This window comes from Anser cygnoides, chromosome 4 (assembly GCF_040182565.1).
Source record: "Anser cygnoides isolate HZ-2024a breed goose chromosome 4, Taihu_goose_T2T_genome, whole genome shotgun sequence".
Classification (NCBI taxonomy): domain Eukaryota; kingdom Metazoa; phylum Chordata; class Aves; order Anseriformes; family Anatidae; genus Anser; species Anser cygnoides.
Genome location: NC_089876.1, coordinates 66,943,612 through 66,961,104, shown reverse-complemented (window position 1 = coordinate 66,961,104; position 17,493 = coordinate 66,943,612). Strand labels below are relative to the sequence as shown.

The 17,493-nt window shown below is 42.1% G+C and overlaps 1 long non-coding RNA gene across 2 annotated transcripts in view; it reads left to right on the top strand.

Moving 5' to 3' along the window:
• The window catches only part of LOC136790746 (uncharacterized), a 169,612-nt gene that overhangs the window by 78,919 nt on the left and 73,200 nt on the right, over positions 1-17,493 (top strand). The gene's annotated exons all lie outside the window — the stretch shown is intronic.

Sequence of the window (17,493 nt, the reverse complement as noted above, 5' to 3'; positions counted from 1 at the left end):
CTGAAAGATCATCTCTTCCTGTTCACTTTCAAGACCATGGGAAGCCTTGCCTTTCTGCATTGATACTTGGGAGAGGGGTTCTTCTTTGCAAGTGCTGTACATGTCCGTGATATCTGCAAGCTGCTGCAACCATGACAAATCCTACTGCTCGTGGAGCTGTACTGCGAATGGCTGCTATAACCTGGAAATTTTTGAGCTGAATTCCAGACAGTTGGCAAGCATGAAACATTAAGCATCATAACTTCCCTAAAGATACAGCTTAAGTATAGTAATATACTGCAAATAAATTGCTCTGAAGATAGTGAAGATAAACGTTAAGGCAGAAGATGTCATTGTCACCTGCTAAGCTAGTGATATTTTTCAGTAGGTTGTGTTGACTCCATCAAGATTCTGCAGTGGCCTTTGCTCATCTGTATCAATGGTTGGTATCAGACTTTCCTGTTATGCAACATAAATCAGTAATATCTCTCCCTTCCAGGGAAAACGTGCAACAGTTTATTGCCTTGTAGAAGGAAAAATAAATTAACAGTGCTGACTGTAACTACAGTGAAACACAAGGGAAATCAGTTTGCCATGAAAACATCTGTAAAGGAATTGTCTTGCTGAGAATCAGGTATAAGAATTGCCACTTTAGTACATGACTAGCTTAGATGAAAAGCTGAATTGCTGAGCAGCACTCCTCATACTGTGAGGTAATATAACATAATTCTAATGCAGACACATTAGCTGAGGGCCAGCTTTATGATGCCTAGAGTCCAGATTCTTGGATGCTTGCCTGAGTAGAGCAAGGCTTACCACATACAGGAAAATTCCAAGCCCTGTGGTTAATAAGATGACGACTTATAGTCATCTTCCTACGGTCTTTGTAACAGTTACAGTCCTTGTAACGTCAGAAGGGTCACAGAGAAGAGTGAGGGCATTTATATTTGAAGGTTGGTGGGATTGTCTGACTTCTAGGAGGAACAAAAAGAGAATACGTTGCAGTGGAGAAAAATGCAAAGATTGGACCAGCTGAGGAACAAGTTTTCCTTACTTTAGGCTGACAGGGAGAAATCTGGAACAGCTGTCTGGGACTTGCAGTCTCATGGGGTCTGGTGGGGCAATGTCTTCTGCTGAGGAGCTCGCGTGACTTTGATCTTTGCTCCTGCTGAAAACTGCGTGCAGTTGGTATAGCTGTAAATTGAGTAGAAAAGCATTTGGGGTAGGGGATCGAAGATGAACTGTAATGCTGGCCAGATTTCACCTGTTTGTGCCATTGCTATGGAAACAAATAACTTAGCTAACCCAGTGGACCAAGTAGGTGTGGGTATACCTTTGACCTCTCCTCATTCTACTTTTTTAAGCTACTAGAGGAATGGGAGGGAATAAAACGTATATAGGAGGAGGTAATAAATAGGATTTTGCTACCTACAGCTTAGGCCAGAATGAAAGGGTGTGAGTTTATTTGAGCAAATGGACTAATTATTTTGAGCATACTGCAGTCTCCTAAATGAAGGTATCATTAAAGTTTTGTTGTTGGTGGTGGTGGTGTTTTATTTTTTCCTTCCCATATCCACCTTCCTGGTAAGAATTTGATATTGACACAACCTGGAAAAATGGGGAGTGGGGGCAGACAGGATGGACACCTACCATACTCAGAACCCCCAGGGAGCTACAAGCTCTGTTTTAAACCAGTTGACAGATTTCTCTATAACATGGAGCCTGGTTCACTACTAGAACTAGCTTAGTATTTCTATCTGACAATGTCCATGGCATTTAAAGGATTTTAGGCATTCACGATCCTTCTTTTTATATCACATTCTGATTCTTGAAGTCTTGACCTGTTTGCTACTGAAGGACTTAAAATTTTTATATATCACATTGAGAGTAGTTTCTTGCTTGTGAAATTTAGTCTGGGGGAGTCTGGACGTATTGCTACTGTGGGCTCTACTGGACTTGGTAAGTATTGTGCAGACTGTAAAGAACCGGGCTTAATTTCTTATATCTGATGAATTTATGTTCCTGTGAAAGTAATCCCATTAGTTCATTGTGTGTATGTAAATAAATAAAACACAGAACACTACCATCTCCTTTAGAAGACACGCATGTCCTTTTTCTGTGAAGTAGCTATGTAGGGTTACTCAACCTAAATTCCTAGACTTAATGGATATGTGGTGTGACTTTGCATAAAGCTTTTTGATGGGAAATTATCTCTTAAACTCTCTGAAGTCATCAGTTGTTAAAATAATTTTAAGTAGTCATTAAGTGCTTCATTAGAGTGTTTTCATCTTAAGATGCTTTGGTTCGATTAAAACTGAATTGTGCCTATTTCTTATTATCCATTTTTACCTTCTCTTTTCCTAAATGGACTTTGGCTCATGTATTCTTGAGGTTTAATATCAGTTCAGCTGAATGCTCTTGAGTTCCTGAATTAATTCAATCATTTTCTCTTAATGACCATGAAGAGTTTTGCTAAGCTAGAGTGCCATTAAACTGAAGCGCTGTGGTGTTTAGAGCCCAGCAATCACTGGGGTAAAGCCTACAGGTAGAAAATAGGATTGGAAATTGAAGAGAGCTGTGAGGGGTTCATTTGCTGTGAATCCAGCGATAATCACCTGGAGGCTACATGGCTGAAAGTGATCTAAAATCAGTAGTTTGTGGAAGGAGAGATTGCTAATTCTTTTTTCGGGATATGTTTTCCCATGGTATCTACCCTTTTGATCTGGGCCTCAGCTTTACATTTTCCTCTGGAAGTCTGATTAAAAGTTCTTTATGTATTGCGAATTTAAAAATCTTATACGTTGTGAATATGTTTTACATAGCTGGTGTTTACTTAAGAAAGCTCAGATGGCCTTGGTATCATTCTCTGCTACTATTCCTGCTGTTGCTGGGGAGAAAAACCCCAAAACCAACCAACCAAACACACACCAACAGGGCATTTGAAATGAAAAGCCTTTGAAATCTATTTTTTTCAAATTCTTTAAAATTCTTTAATATTCATATTATGTGTAAACACTTCTAAACATTTTGGCATCATCCAATTGACGTTTTCACAAGGAAGCATCAAAATTTAACATTTTAGCCTAAATCTGTTGTAGTAATTCTAGCTTAAGCTGAAGTCAGTGTCATATGTGAATGGAGGAGAAAAACTTTCCAGGCTGTCCTAAAATTCTGAGTTACAGGGACCACATCTAAGAGTGGAGGGCAATAGGAAAGGTGCAGACTTACCTAAATCACGATGAACAATTTTGTACATACTTGAACCAAGGAGGCTTTTCAGAAGTGGTCAGCCTTGGGCTTGCTTTCCTGTTGCTGAAGTTACTGGGATTAGCAATTTTGGCAGGCTGCTGACGGGCACTTTGAGGAGCCTGTTTACACATGCTCTCAGAATAGGATGGCTTCTTGCCACTGCTGCCACAGAGAGGGGTGGGGGGTGTGGTGGAGAAGAAAGGATGTTCTTTAATTCAAGGTAATGAACTTCAATTAAAGTCTTAGTCATGCCAGAGCAGTTTTTAATCTTCTCATGAATTAGCAGGGTGAGTTTAAAATGAAGAGTTTACCTTCACAGCTAACACTTGCAAAAAACGTGGATTGCTTCACTGTCCTTTTAAAGCTAAGATATCTATGTAGGGCTGAGAGGACTGTTTTTTTTTCCTCCCCTATAGAGAAGGTACGGCTTTTGCCCTTTAAGCTAAAAATAAGTACATGATTTCAGGGTGTTATGTGCTCTCCCAAGACTCTATTTTTTGGCTTTTTCTACCTGCTGCCCCACTCTGCTAGGGTTGTCCTGATTTACACCTCTCACTAGAAGATATTTCTTCTTTGAAAATTTATCAGCACAGAAGAATGGATTGCTGTGTTGTTATGCAGTTTAAAGTCAGGTTAAGTTAACTCAGGTCAAGTTAAAGATATTAACGAAATACAAAATAGGCAAAGTCAATGCAAATAAGTTTATTATAGTGACAAAAGTGAAGAAAAGGAAAAGAAAGAACATGCTTACTTGCTGCCAGATCATCTTTGAAAGGTATTTGTGTTAAATCTGTCTCTCCTTGTGTTAAATCTCTCTCTCCTCTGTTTCTCTCACATGGCAAACTGGGTCTAATACCAGACTACCTAGGGCAGGAAGCTTGCTCCTACAGAATCCTCTATCCTTGTCCCTTTAGCAGACATTTTGCTAGAGCAAGAGAACATGCTCAAGGAGCTGTAGTAGGGGGTTTGTTCAATTTCTCATTTTCTACTCCAGATTATTAATCCTTTCTCAGCCCATACTTTTGATACCTCCTGCCCTTCTCCAGTACTGCATGTCATCTGGACACCTGGAAGGCTGGCTGCCCTGGTATACATGTATTCTGCACATGACTGAACTGTTAGGAAGCTGTTTGCCTGCTCTCTTCCACTTGTAAAGCAATGGTTAGACTTCAAGTATGAAGTCTTTTCCTACCCTAAGTCTTGTGATTCCCATCAAAATAAATAAGCAACCTAATTTTATCTAATGTTTATGGCAAGTATGCATGTGAGGCTCACTTACGACTTCTGACTAGGTCCTATGATAGCTCAGGTGGATGGGATGGGGAGAAGTTTTTTGGGGGGGGGAAATAGCTCAAAATTTGTGAGGGCTACTGCTGTAGAGTCCATTGACCAATTCATACGAAGGGCCTGCTCACATCATCTATGTGAAAACTGTTGGCTAATAAATGAGTGAAATGCTTGGCTAGCACAGATTTGGGTATTTCTGAGCTGTTGGTGTTTAGCATCCTCTCCTTACAAGCTTTCAAAAAGGTGCAGTATCCAACTTTTTCTTGACTGACAAATATATCTTAGTAAAATGCAGGGAGAGAGCTACTTCAGCAAAGATCACCCATGCTTAACAAGCTGCTGTGCACTTAACAGATATGCTTCAGCTTCCTTTGAGACCTTTGAAGTAGAACAAGAGTAGCTGTTAAGTTGGACAGCTCTACATCGCTGCAGCATGTTAGTACAGCATGAGAACTATATATCTCATATTAGAATAGATTCTAACCTTACAGCAAAAAAAAAAAAAAAAGGTAATAACTGGGTGCCTTCGCATACTGTGGAAGTAAAGTTAGAGCTCTGGCAAATGCTCTGCTACCTGTAATAGATCTCAAGCCCTATCTTTTTAGGCTGTGAAGAGGCAGTGACATTCCCTGACAGCGTGGTGTGGGAATGACTCGTCTTTGCTACAAAAGCCCCAGAAGCTGTGCAGCTCCTACTCGGTCTCAAACCAATTTTAGGAATGGAGGGAAGTCTAGAAAGAAACATAACCTAGAAGCTGTAGTACCTTAAACTATCAGGAGTGTTTTGCAGTTCCGGTAAACCCTGTGACATAGCTCATTGGAGGTGGTGGTGGAAAACTGGTTGTGGTAGGGCTCACTTAGGCAGATTTGTCCCTCTTTTTTCTTCTCAAAGAGTCGCTACAATCCTGACAGGCTCTTTGGCAGGGTCTCAGCATCTCATGACAGGCCTTCTCTTTACAGTCCATTCAACATTCCTCGTTCTCAATCAATATCCATGACCACAGCAATGCCAAGCTGTGCTTTGCCATTGACCACAGGCAGGTTCATGGTGTTTGCATTGCTCTGTCCCTTTCCTGACACACTCTTATGTCGTTTAAAATGGTCTGAAGATGTCAGTGTTCTCTTGGATCTTGTACCACAGACCAGCAGGATCAGTTGCCCCAGACCATGTCAGGAAACGTGCCTTGCTGTGGACAGGATCTATGAGACAGTTTTGCAGAGAGTTTTGGGGAGAGATATTTTTTCTCCATGAACCCAATCTGTGCGTCTCTAGCTTATGCAAGCTGTTTGTGATGGAGGCTGCCTATTGCTGTGTGTGGACACAACACCGGTGAATTAATAGGGTCAGAAGTAGGGGAGCCTTGTATGTGCCTGAACTCTCTTAGTGCATAGGCAAAAATGCCTGTTAAAAGTAGTTGCCACGTTTCATTTATACATGCAATAGGGAAAGTCAATATATATATATATATGATTGCAGCGTTAGAAATGTAAAGGGTTAAACAGTAAGACGTAGTTAGCAAATATTGTTTATTTTTTTTTCTTCAGAGTGATTGAAAGGAGGAATACTTTTGAAGCCTTTTGTTGGTATTAAAAGATTGAAAAAGAGCACAAAATAGGTGAGATGGGCTAAAACTGCTGGAGTTCTTGTTCCTGAAGTGTGATCAGGTTTCCTTGAAAGGAATTAGGAATGAATACTTCTCAGAGGGTTGAGGAAACAAGAGCAAAATAAACAAACTACACCTGGCGTTGGCATTACCAGTAGCCTAAGTGCTGTAGAAATGGACGTGGCTCATTGTTCGTCATGGCTAGTTTGTACTAGCTTGGTTTGGGCTACTTTGTTATAGGATGTTTAAGGCTTTGATTTTCACTGTGCTTTTATCTATTGGTATGTAGCAGTGCTGCAAAAGATTCTGCCTTGTTTGCGCAAGCCATGCCCTGTGGAGGAAAGAGAAGTGTGATAAAAATAAATAAATGAAGAAGGGGAAAGGAAAGGACTTAGAAGGGTCTTTTTCTCTGCCTTGTTATGGAATCAGAATCTCAGTGAAGCATCAGTAACAGCATGAGTGGAAAAACATCGCAATTAAGGTCTAAGAAAATGGTGGTAATTGTGCTCCCCCCACCCACTTTTTCTCTTGGCATCCTGCTTGAATTATGCTTCCTGACCTGTTCCACATGAAGGATGCTGGAAGGAGGTGATGAAAAACAGAACCTGTTTTTACATTTATAGTTTCAGCAGTTAAGTTTAATTTTTGGCATGTGCTTCTAGATTCTTTGACTTGAAAGTTCACGCTGCTCTAATTCAGTAGCTGTATTCTAACACCATCTGAAGGCAGATGAATACAGGTTTTTGTTTCAGCTAATTCATCGTTTTTATGTACTATTTTATATCATGAATTGTGTTGGAGCCTTTTACCTTTGACAGTTTAGAATGCATGCATTTTACCTGGTAACCTCTGTACATTTCCCCTTGATGCTGTTCTTACGCAAATAGCAAATAGTGTTATTTAATAATGTGCAATGAATGCAACAGTTGGCAAAATATGCATGTAAGCTAGTAAATGTTGTAAAAACAACAACAAAAAATCCTGCAGCCATTGCGACTCCATTTTTGAATAATGATTTTGTCATTGGGGAAGCTACTGAGACAGATACAAAATTCCTCAAGATGTTCTAGCAGCTGGCAAGGTCTCCATGGTTACATTGGCAAGAGATCTTGGAAAGCACCAAGAGTAGTTTATTGCTCAACAGTAAAATATCATTGGGGAATACTCCTCGGATCATTTGAGGAAGTGTCTTAAAGAAAAGCTTTAATTAAAAAAAGAAAAAAAAAAAGAGGGGGGGGAAGAGAAGATGGAAACAAGGCCTGTTTATGGAAAAATGCTTAAAATTGAATACACATGATGACAAAGATATGTTTAGGCCATCTTTAATCACAGGTTAGCAGCTACGCAAAGACCCAACTGCAATTTTTATGTGAGTTGTTGTCTCTGCTTATTTCATGGATTTGTGTGGCCTGACAAGATCAGGAAAATAATCTGGTCTGAACTTGAGCAAATAGTCACAGAGATGTTAGCTATCCAGATAAGATTGCTCCTTTATGTGTCATGGGATACAAAATGCTCCTTGCTTCGAACTCATGGATGAGAAGGTTCTGAGAGATTTCAAGGCATTGCACTTCTGCAGAAATTATAGCTTCTAATTCTTAGGAATGTCAGCCTTATGCAAAATATTTCCTTAATAAAAAATAGCAAGCTACAGCTGTTTTTAGGTGAGATGTGAATCAGAATGCATAGATAAGGTTTCTTTTTTGATAATGCTAAGAAAAAAGGAAAATCAGTGCATTTTCTAAAGGTATTATGTTTCTAAAAGTCACCAAACTTGTGGCTAAAATTCAGTGTAATGTATTGAATTTCAGCCTCTTCAATGAAACTTTAATGGCCCAATGTTCAAGCTGGCCTAAATCAGAAAGATTCTCCTCAGCATTGACTGGCACCATCTGCTGACAGTAGCTGCAGTTCTCACAATGTTTAAGGGACAGTTCTTTGCTCTGAGTTCTCCACCCACCACTCACATATTCAGCTGAAAGGACTGGGGCTGAATACTCATCTGATAGTGTATGCTATCTAGGGGTGCTCAGATAAATGTTCATCCATGATAAAGATATTTGACTGGAATTTTTTAGACTATGTTTTGACCTCATGGATACTTATGATACACAACCAGGAAGTTAATATTTCTGTTGCAGTCTGGACTTAGGCTCATTTTGGTAGTTATGCAGTGCCTGGGCAGTGGTAGGAAAATTCCCTGAATCCACTAATTTCTGGTCTAGTTATATCCTAATTTTATTACTCTGAAGCACTTAAATACCATTACTTTTCCCACTGTACTTCTCCAAGGCTCTTAACTAAGTACTTTAAAATAAAGTGGTCTAATTATTCCCCTTGGTGTGCTCAGTCCAACAAATGTTGCTGACAAGTTTGTTTCCTTGTGTTTTGTTGCCTGTCCATTTCTTACCTAATAGATTACATGTGGGGCAGGCCCTTTTCTTCGCCAGGCTGAGATCTCCTCATCCAGGACTGGGGATTAGAGGCAGTATGACAGTAAAGCTAAAATAGATACCCAAACAGTTTATTTTCTGACTTTATCTTCAGAGCCTCATTCTGAAAATCATTAAAGTGAAATGAAACCTCATATTTATTCTTTCCATGACTCAAAGGGAATAATAAAAATTCATACAGAAGACTATTACTCCCATTCAATATTGCTAATGTCTCAGCTGAATGGTGGTCCAAACTTTTTCTTTTGTCTGTATAGTGGTATCTGAGACTGCTTGTCAGACTGTTTGAGTATTTTCATTTAACAACTCCCCTGCTATTCACGGATCTTAACATTGGTGTATACTTTTGATCTCTTTTGCTCTTTCTGCTGCATGCTGTAGTTTTTGAGACCTTGCCTTTTTATGTGGAATGATTGCAAGTTTGTTTTATGATGTTGGGGAGAAGGATAACTGTTGCTGCTGGTGTGGGACTCCCTGAACTTGGTAACGCATCTTGTTGTGTTGATGACAGCCTTCCTGTCATTGTCTTTTCCATTTCTGCTGTGACAGGTTCCTTCCAGGTCTAGAAGGAGAAATACTGGAACTCCCTCTGAGTGAGGTGCTAAGGCTGTGAGTAGAATCATAGAATAGAATATCCTGAGTTGGAAGGGATCCATAGGGATCATCCAGTCCAACTCCTGGCACCACACAGGTCTACACAAAAATTCAGACCATATGACTAAGAGCTTCTTAATGCTCTTTTTCAGCCAAATGCTTCTTAAACTCCGTCAGGCTTTGCATCAGTATTACTGGTGCTCAAGAGAGCTCAGGAGACCCTTAGGGCAGGTTCCTTAGGTCTCCTCTGTGTGAGAAGTGAAACTTTCCATACTGCCTGTGTGTGTCTGATGATCCTTGTTACAAGTTTTTCTCTTTTCTCTGGAGCTGAAGTGGCTTTCAGAATTGCTTTGCAGAGGATTGTTTGATTTGGCAGCAGTGCCCAGGGCAATGGCTGATCTCAAAAGGGCAGTTTTGAAAAGACTGGCCACTTATTGATCTTGCTGCTCTTGCAGAGCAAAGACACTGTGAAACTTGATTTGGGCAGGGATTCATTTACAACTCAGTCACTTGCACCTTTAGTTTCTAGAAGATATATTTTTCATAGAATATCCCAAATTGCAAGGGACCCACAAGGATCATCGAGTGCAACTTGTGGCCCCAGTCAAAAATCACACCACGTCCGAGAGCATTGACAGAATGCTTCTTGAACTCTGACAGACTCAGTGCTGTGACCACTGCCCTGGGGGGCCTGTCCCAGTGCCTGACCACCCTCTGGGTGCAGAACCTTTCCCTAACCCCCAGCCTGACCCTCCCCTGTCCCAGCTCCATGCCGTTCCCTCGGGTCCTGTCGCTGTGCCCAGAGAGCAGAGCTCAGCGCCTGCCCCTCCGCTCCCCTCGTGAGGGAGCTGCAGGCCGCCATGAGGCCTCCCCTCAGCCTGCTCTGCTCTGGGCTGAACAAACCAAGGGGCCTCAGCTGCTGCTCATGTCTTTCCCTCTAGATTTTTCATCACCTTTTTAGCTTTCCTTTGGACACTCTAACAGTTTTATGTCTTTCTCATATTGTGGCACCCTGTACTGGGTTTACGTGGCAAGGTTTTGGTAGTGCGGTGCTGCAGGGGTGGTCTCCATGAGAAGAGTCCAGAAACTGCTCCATGTTAGATAAGGGCCAGTTTTCTGCTGGCTCCAAAAGGGACCTGCCAGTGCCCAGAGCCAAGCCAATACGTGATTTTGTTTGCAGCTCCGTGAGACCATATTTAAGAAAGAGGAAAAACTGTGCAACAGCAGCTGGGAGAGTGAGGAGAACCATCCCTGCAGCCCCCAAGGTGAGTGCAGCAGGAGGGCAGGAGGTGCTCCAGGCAGGCAGCAGCAGTTTCCCTGCGGCCTGTGGAGAGGCCCCTGGTGGAGCAGGCTGTCCCCCTGCAGCCCACGGGTCCCACACGGAGCAGATCTCCACGCTGCAGCCCGTGGAGGAGCCCCCGGTGGAGCAGGTGGATGTGGCCTGGAGGAGGCTGCGGCCCATGGAGAGCCCCCGCAGGAGCAGGCCCCGGGCCGGAGCTGCAGCCCGTGGAGAGGAGCCCACGCAGGAGCAGGGGGTCTGGGGGGAGCTGCCGCCCACCCGTGGGGGACCCGTGCTGGAGCAGTTTGCTCCTGGGGGATGGACCCCGTGGTATGGAGCCGTGTGGGAGCAGTTCTTGGAGAGCTGCTGCCTGTGGGCAGCCCCCGCAGGCTCAGTTGGGGAAGGACGGCATCCCGTGGGAGGGACCCCGCGTGGAGCAGGGGCAGAAAGTGACCGTGAAGGAGCAGTGGGAGACAAAGTGCAATGGACTGACTGCAGCCCCCATTCTCTGTTCCCCTGCAATACTCGGAGGTAGGATGTAGAAGAGTGTGGATGGAGGGGAAGGTGTTTTTAGTTTGTTTTGAATTTCTCACAGGTCTAACTCGTTAATAATAGGCAATAAATTACATTAGTCTCCCTATGCTCTCCAGCCTCTCATCCCACAGTATGTACATATATCCAGGATTGCCCTGTCCCAGGTGCAGAATCCAGCCCTAGCTCTTATTAAACTTCATATTGCTGGTGGTAGTCCAGCCCTCTAATTTGTAAAGACCTCTTTACAAGGCCTCTCCACCCCTGAGGGACTCAACAGCTCCTCGTTTAGTATCATCCAGAAACGTAGCGTGCCTTCAAGTCCTGCATTCAGATCATTTATAGAAACATTGAGAGCCGGCCCTGAAATGGAGCCCTGGGGAACCTCACCAGGGACTGGCCACCAGCCTGATGTAACCCCATTTACTGTAAATCTTTGAGCTCTGTCTGCCAATTGTTCACCCATATTATTACGTACTTGTCTAGCTGTATGAGGTTGGCAGACTGGAAAGGAGTGCAGCTATTAGTAGAATTCCCAGTTAGTGAAAATCAGTCATGAAAATTCTGTGGTTGTTTTAAAAATACATAAATTTATTGATCAACAACTTGTCTGCTTTTTGTGTGTGCTGAAACTTATCAGAGTGACAATAATAGCTAAAGCAGGGCTGAGAGATGAAAAGGCTTCGTTTTTAACTCCCTAGCTTCTAACTAGCAGCAGGGACTTGTGGAGCACTGGCTCATTGAATGACGTTTTGCAAATGTTTGTTTTGATATTCCTAATTAGAATTAGCATATTATTGGCAGTCAACCCTGTGTTGCAGTTGGAGCATGATCACATAACTTCCCTCTGGTATTTTGTTGTGCATCATCTATGGGAGTTGTGCCAGGAAAAGAAGCAGTCGGAGTTGTGAGCCAGTATCTAATGCCTGCCTTTCGTTAGCTCAACCTGATAATTTCTCTGGGCGTTACTTCTTTTTCTGATGTAGTCAAGTTCATCCATTAGAAGGTAAAGCCAACCTGTAATACTAAGTAGTAGCATCGGGTTACTGGGCAGCACTTTCAGCACAAGCAAGCAATACAGATAACATTCAGCGCTGTTTTGTCAGTTCTCATGGGCTTCATTACAAAATGTCACTACTTTATCAAGCGTTCTATTCTGTATCTGAGAAAAGACAACACCTTGTGGGACTAACATAGAGTACTTAGGAGGGTCGCTATTTCAGTGTATTGCTGCAGTCTGTCTGGTTTCCTGCAAACATCTTGTCCATCTCACACAGAAATCTTGTGTTGGTGAGGGCAAGAAAGAGCTTAGGGTTGTTTGCTAAGTGCTCATGGATGCTGAGCAGTTCAGGCCAGGCAGTTGATTTAAAGAGGTTCCTGCCTGATAGAAATCACACAAAAATGCCCTGCACCTATGCAGATCAGCTTTACAGTGCATGTGCAGAAAACCCGAACCTCCCATGATTTTCCAGAGCATCTTAAGACATGCTGAACCTCGATCTGAAATATCTACATGAAGACCAGTTAAGATATAGTTGGATAGGCTGGTTCTAGTGCAGTGCAAATGCTAGTGCTTCTGCTTAGGAAACTGGTGGAAGGCGATCTGGGCACCTGAACTGCTTAAGACCAGTCTGACAAACCCAGAGACTAATGAAGAGGTTTCACTTCCACTGCCAAAGCAGGCTACCATCCCTTGAGTGGTGATCTGCGACTACAAGTTTGATTGATCATGATTCTGTGATTCTAAGTTACAAACATTATAATCCACTGTAATTAAAACTATTGCCTTACTCAGAGTGTTGGTGCTAGGGCTTTTCATCACATAAATCAGCTGCATCCCTGTCATTTGTGATTAATCCTCGGCGTGCAGTCTGCGCACTTGGATGCGTGGGCAAGGTAAAGCATCAGTAAATGCTTGGCTCTTCTGGTGAAAGGTTAGCAATCTCTGGATTCTCTGCTAGGTCTGTGATGTTCATAAACAACTTGGAAAAGGGTGTGAGCATTAAAGTGATAAAGCTGGCTTCTCATATGAAGTTACTTGGGTTTGCAAGGACAAAGGCTGTCTGAAGGTTTACAGAATGATCTTATAAAACTGAGTGAATGGGCATTAAAATCGCAGATGAAATTCAGTGTAGACAAAAGCAGAAGGATGCGCTGGGGGAGAACAACACAATAATGGCCTCTGAGTGAATCATTACTGCCAAGCAGCAGTCTTGCAGCTATGAAAACTAATTGCATGAAAACATCACCTCAGAGCTGGGAAGTGGTGGGGAGGGGAGGAAGAGTTGGGTGCTATGAAAAAAATAGCGGTACAGAAAACGTCATTGTGCTATACCTTGAGAAATGTGCGCAGGTTTTGTCCTCTGATCTCAGAAACCATTTTGGAGAGTTAGGAAGTTTCAGACAAGCAGCAAAGATCAGAGGCATGGATAGGATTCTGAATAAGGAATAGTTTACCAAGTTGTGTGTATTTGTTTCTGGAAAGCATAATTTTGCAGAATATACAGTAGGGCTATATAATTATAAATAGCTTAAGGGTGGATACAGATGCTTTTCAGTGTTTCTTCCGTTATCAGGAGGGCTTTAAACTAGATGTGGGGGAATGGGATGCACCTCTGAGTGAAGAAAGAATACTAGTGAACGCTATCACTCCAGGTAACAACAGGGAAATACTTGTGAACTGTCCCAGTGTAATCAGGAAGGGTTCTGAAAATGTGACATGACCAATAGCCAGCTGAAGTGCCTCTACACCAACACACACAGCATGGGAAACAAGCAGGAGGAGTTGGAAACCATGGCACAATTAGACAAATATGATATGACCTGTTTGGTCATTTTGTCCAGAAGGATACTGTGAGAGACAGTATCAAAAGCTCTTCTGAAATCCGTAAAGATTACACCAACTGGCTTCCTTTGGCCAACTAGATGGGTGATCTTGTTGTAAAACAATGGTACGTGGAACTTCCCTCAGCAGACTTTTACACAGCCAGTCCTACCCTGCCGAACAGGGTAGGATCAGGTAGAACACTGTAGACTGCAAAACTATTTTGTTGTAGTTCTTATTGTGCTGGCAGAAGCAAAAGAGAGAGAAGAGATTAAGTCCCTAGACTCCAGTTCCAGACCCTGTTCTACAAATCCTCGCATGATCATCGAACTAGTCTTGTTAGCACTGGATTTTCTGGTCTCTTCGAATGTAAAAAGAGGTTATGTCATAAGAAATACAGTTTAAGGACCTCATTCCTGATGAGTGATACAGCTTGCGTATGGATAACTGTGAAGCTAGCATAGTGAACCTTATCACTGAATCCTGAGCGCTACAGAGTGGTTTAAAAGGGTGTCCACTAGCCTTTGCTGCTCATTCAGTATCTTTCACTGAAACTGGTAAAATATATAAAAACCGACAATACATATAGATAAAATATATATGTAGAACAAGAAAACTGTGCAGTGTACTGTCCAGAATAGATTCTGTTGTCTTGCCTGCCTGTTGCACTCATTATTTGGGGTGTCAGCAGGCTAAGCCCCAAGCCACAGTGGAAATAGAGCAAGAAGTGCAAGAAGAATTAAGAAATGTAATGCTTTCCAGTGCTCCGCTAAGCGAACCTCTCCAATTATATCTCAGTAATGAGTTTATTAAAAAAGATGGATGAGAGCAGTAAGTGGTGAGATGGCAATTGTTTTTCATAACTGACCTTAGCTAAATGTAATTTGAATAGACATACATAATGTTAACTCAGAGGATTTAATTTTGGTTGGGATAATCATGGTTTGAACATTCCATGCTGTCTTAATTCAAGACACTAATATATTCCATATTCTCTTGAGGGCCTCGGATATAAAGTTTTGCTAACAGATGTGCAACAGATTGAGTTGGGAACAATCTAAGAGTAGTCAAAAGAGCTGCTTTGATTGTAATTTATAACAGGTATATAGTTTCAAATTTAAAAATGTATGACTGTCTGACTTCTAATGCTTGTGATTCACAGGCAGTTACCACCAGTTCACATTAATGGAAAATTATGATGATTTACGTAATGCTAATATCTATTCATTATTTAAATCCTTAATTATGTGTGCAGCCATGTGGTGCAGTAAAATAATAAAGTGATAATAAATGCAGAAAGTAATGGTTCTTTCAAGCAAGTTGGAAGTCAGGTGGCCATTACACTCAAAGAAAGAAGATAAAAAATCATGTTTTCTTCACCTCTTGTGGTCTTGTGATGGTTACTGGGAAAGGGAAGACTTTCACCCTTTAATATATTGGCAAACTTGCCAATATATAAATTGTGTGTGTGTGTCTATGTATTATAAATACAATAGTATATCACTATATCCCAATTACTAGGTAATATAATGACAAATATATCCTTAAGGTTTGGGTCCTGGTTCTGCTGCTAACTTTTGCAATATAGCTTCAGACCTCCATTTTGTTTCTCATATTTCATGTGAGAACTTTCTTATTCCCATACGAAAACTGGTTCTTCATCGGAAAAGCAAACTGCAACTTCTTCCCCTGTTAGAACTGCAATCTCGGAGAGCTCAAAAGCACACTTGTAGGTTTTCCTGCTGTATGATTCTTTTGCTTTTTCAGGTCTCTGAATGAATCTCATGGGCTACAGTGTGGTCATTGGTGGTCTTTCATGACCTTTTCCTTTAGTTTCGTGTAAGCCTTAGCCTGTTAACACCTGCTCACAATTTATTCCTTCACTATTTTCCTATTAACTGATTCTTCATTAACACAAATCTACATTGTGCTTCAATTTTCATCTCAGTTCATATCTATCCTTAATTTTCTTACTGTCTAGAGTTTGAAAATTGAATCTTATTCATCCTACGTATATTTTGTGATAGCAGAGTTGAACTGACTTTTTTTTTCTCCCCTGCAGTTAACAGGCAAGAATATTTCTGCGAATGATTACTGGAATATTGATCTCGTGCTAGATTAGCACAGGGGTGCTGTTCCAGGATGAAAAATAGAAGAGGGGGTATTAAGGTTGGATGGCGAGTAAGAGCTCTCTTAGGTTGAGGTGGAGATAGCTGAAGGATTGCCTGTCAATTTTCCCCACTTCCATTTAACTCCAAAACATAGTAATTAGAAGTCTGTGGCTGTCAGATATTAACGATTGAAGTCCTGTCCTCAGACACAAAGCTACTGTTGCAATTAGGTAGATGAATAGCTTCCAGGTTGTTAATGATACACAAAAGGGTTGGGTAATTGGTGCTGCCTTTAAAATTCAGGAGTCTGATTTGTCAGCGATGTCAAACGGGTAACTGCTGGTGGCATTCCTGAAATGGGGTCGTTACCCTCTGATCTTCCTGCGCAGCTGAGGAAGGGGCATGAGTGTGTGCCATTTTGTGTTTCGGCCAGGCAGTTACCTCCATTGGGCTTGTCCAGCCTGGTAGCTGCTGCTGGGCCTTGTTTTGTCTCCCGTCCTGGAAGAATACACGTTTACTCTCTTTGTTCCTCTCTTTGGGATTGAGCAGCACAAAGGAGAACTGGGCTTTGCTAGGTCATTCCTAAGTACAAATTTTCACAAACTTCCCAAAGAGAAACGAAAGTTTTGCTGTTCAGTGCCAAGGTTTACCTCAGAAGACTCTGTCTTTACATGAGCTATTACTATAGACAGTGGTATTTCATTATTTGCGTGCAAGAAATGCTTGAAGGCTGTGATTTGTGAGCGTATGGTGTGGAGGGGTAGGAGGATGTAGCAGTGGCATGTAATTGAACTGAGGTCCCTCAGTGCGTGCCTGCAATAGGCTGTCACTGCTGGTTTCATCCAATTGCTGCTGCTAACCTCGGCGGGCCTGGGTTAGCTCTCCAGATGTGGTGACGGGTCACTAGATTTTGATTTGCACGTGAGTCTGTGCAGCATTACTGTAGGCTGCAGTGACCATCCCTAGGAGCTTGCGGCGTCTCTTTGGCTCTAGGTGAGCAAGGAAGATGCCAGATTTTGCCCCATCTCTCCGAAGCTTCTGTACTCCTGCATTGCTGATGGGGTCTTACTCACAGGTGTTAATTCCTGTCAGCTGCAGAGACCCCACAGTGCTCACTAGAAAATGGTCTGTAAGCTTGGCTGTCATGAACGGGGCTTCACAGGAGAGGAAGGGAACAAAAGCTACCTTACTGCATCAGTGCTCTGAAACTGCCCACTGTAAGCTGAAAAAAACCTGCATGTTTATCCATGTTGAGGTCTCTTTAGAGAAGACTGCTTACAACTGGCATGGCTACAGTTCAAGCAAGAATGGTCTTAACCATTCCAGTGTACTCTTACGTAGCCCTCTGCTTTATTGTGGTTGCACTGGCTGCCAGAAAACTTGAAAGCAGATTTTATGACTGATATTTCTGTTTTATTCAAACATTTTATTTCAGGCTTGCTCCAATCAGCCTTTGAACAATGGATTAAGATTCAAGCACCATAGGATTGCTGGGATAGAAATAGGAGTTCAATAAATGTCATCTTTCATGGCACTAAATTGACTGTTTAAAGGGTTAGGCCTTTGGTTCAGCCCTTCATTGA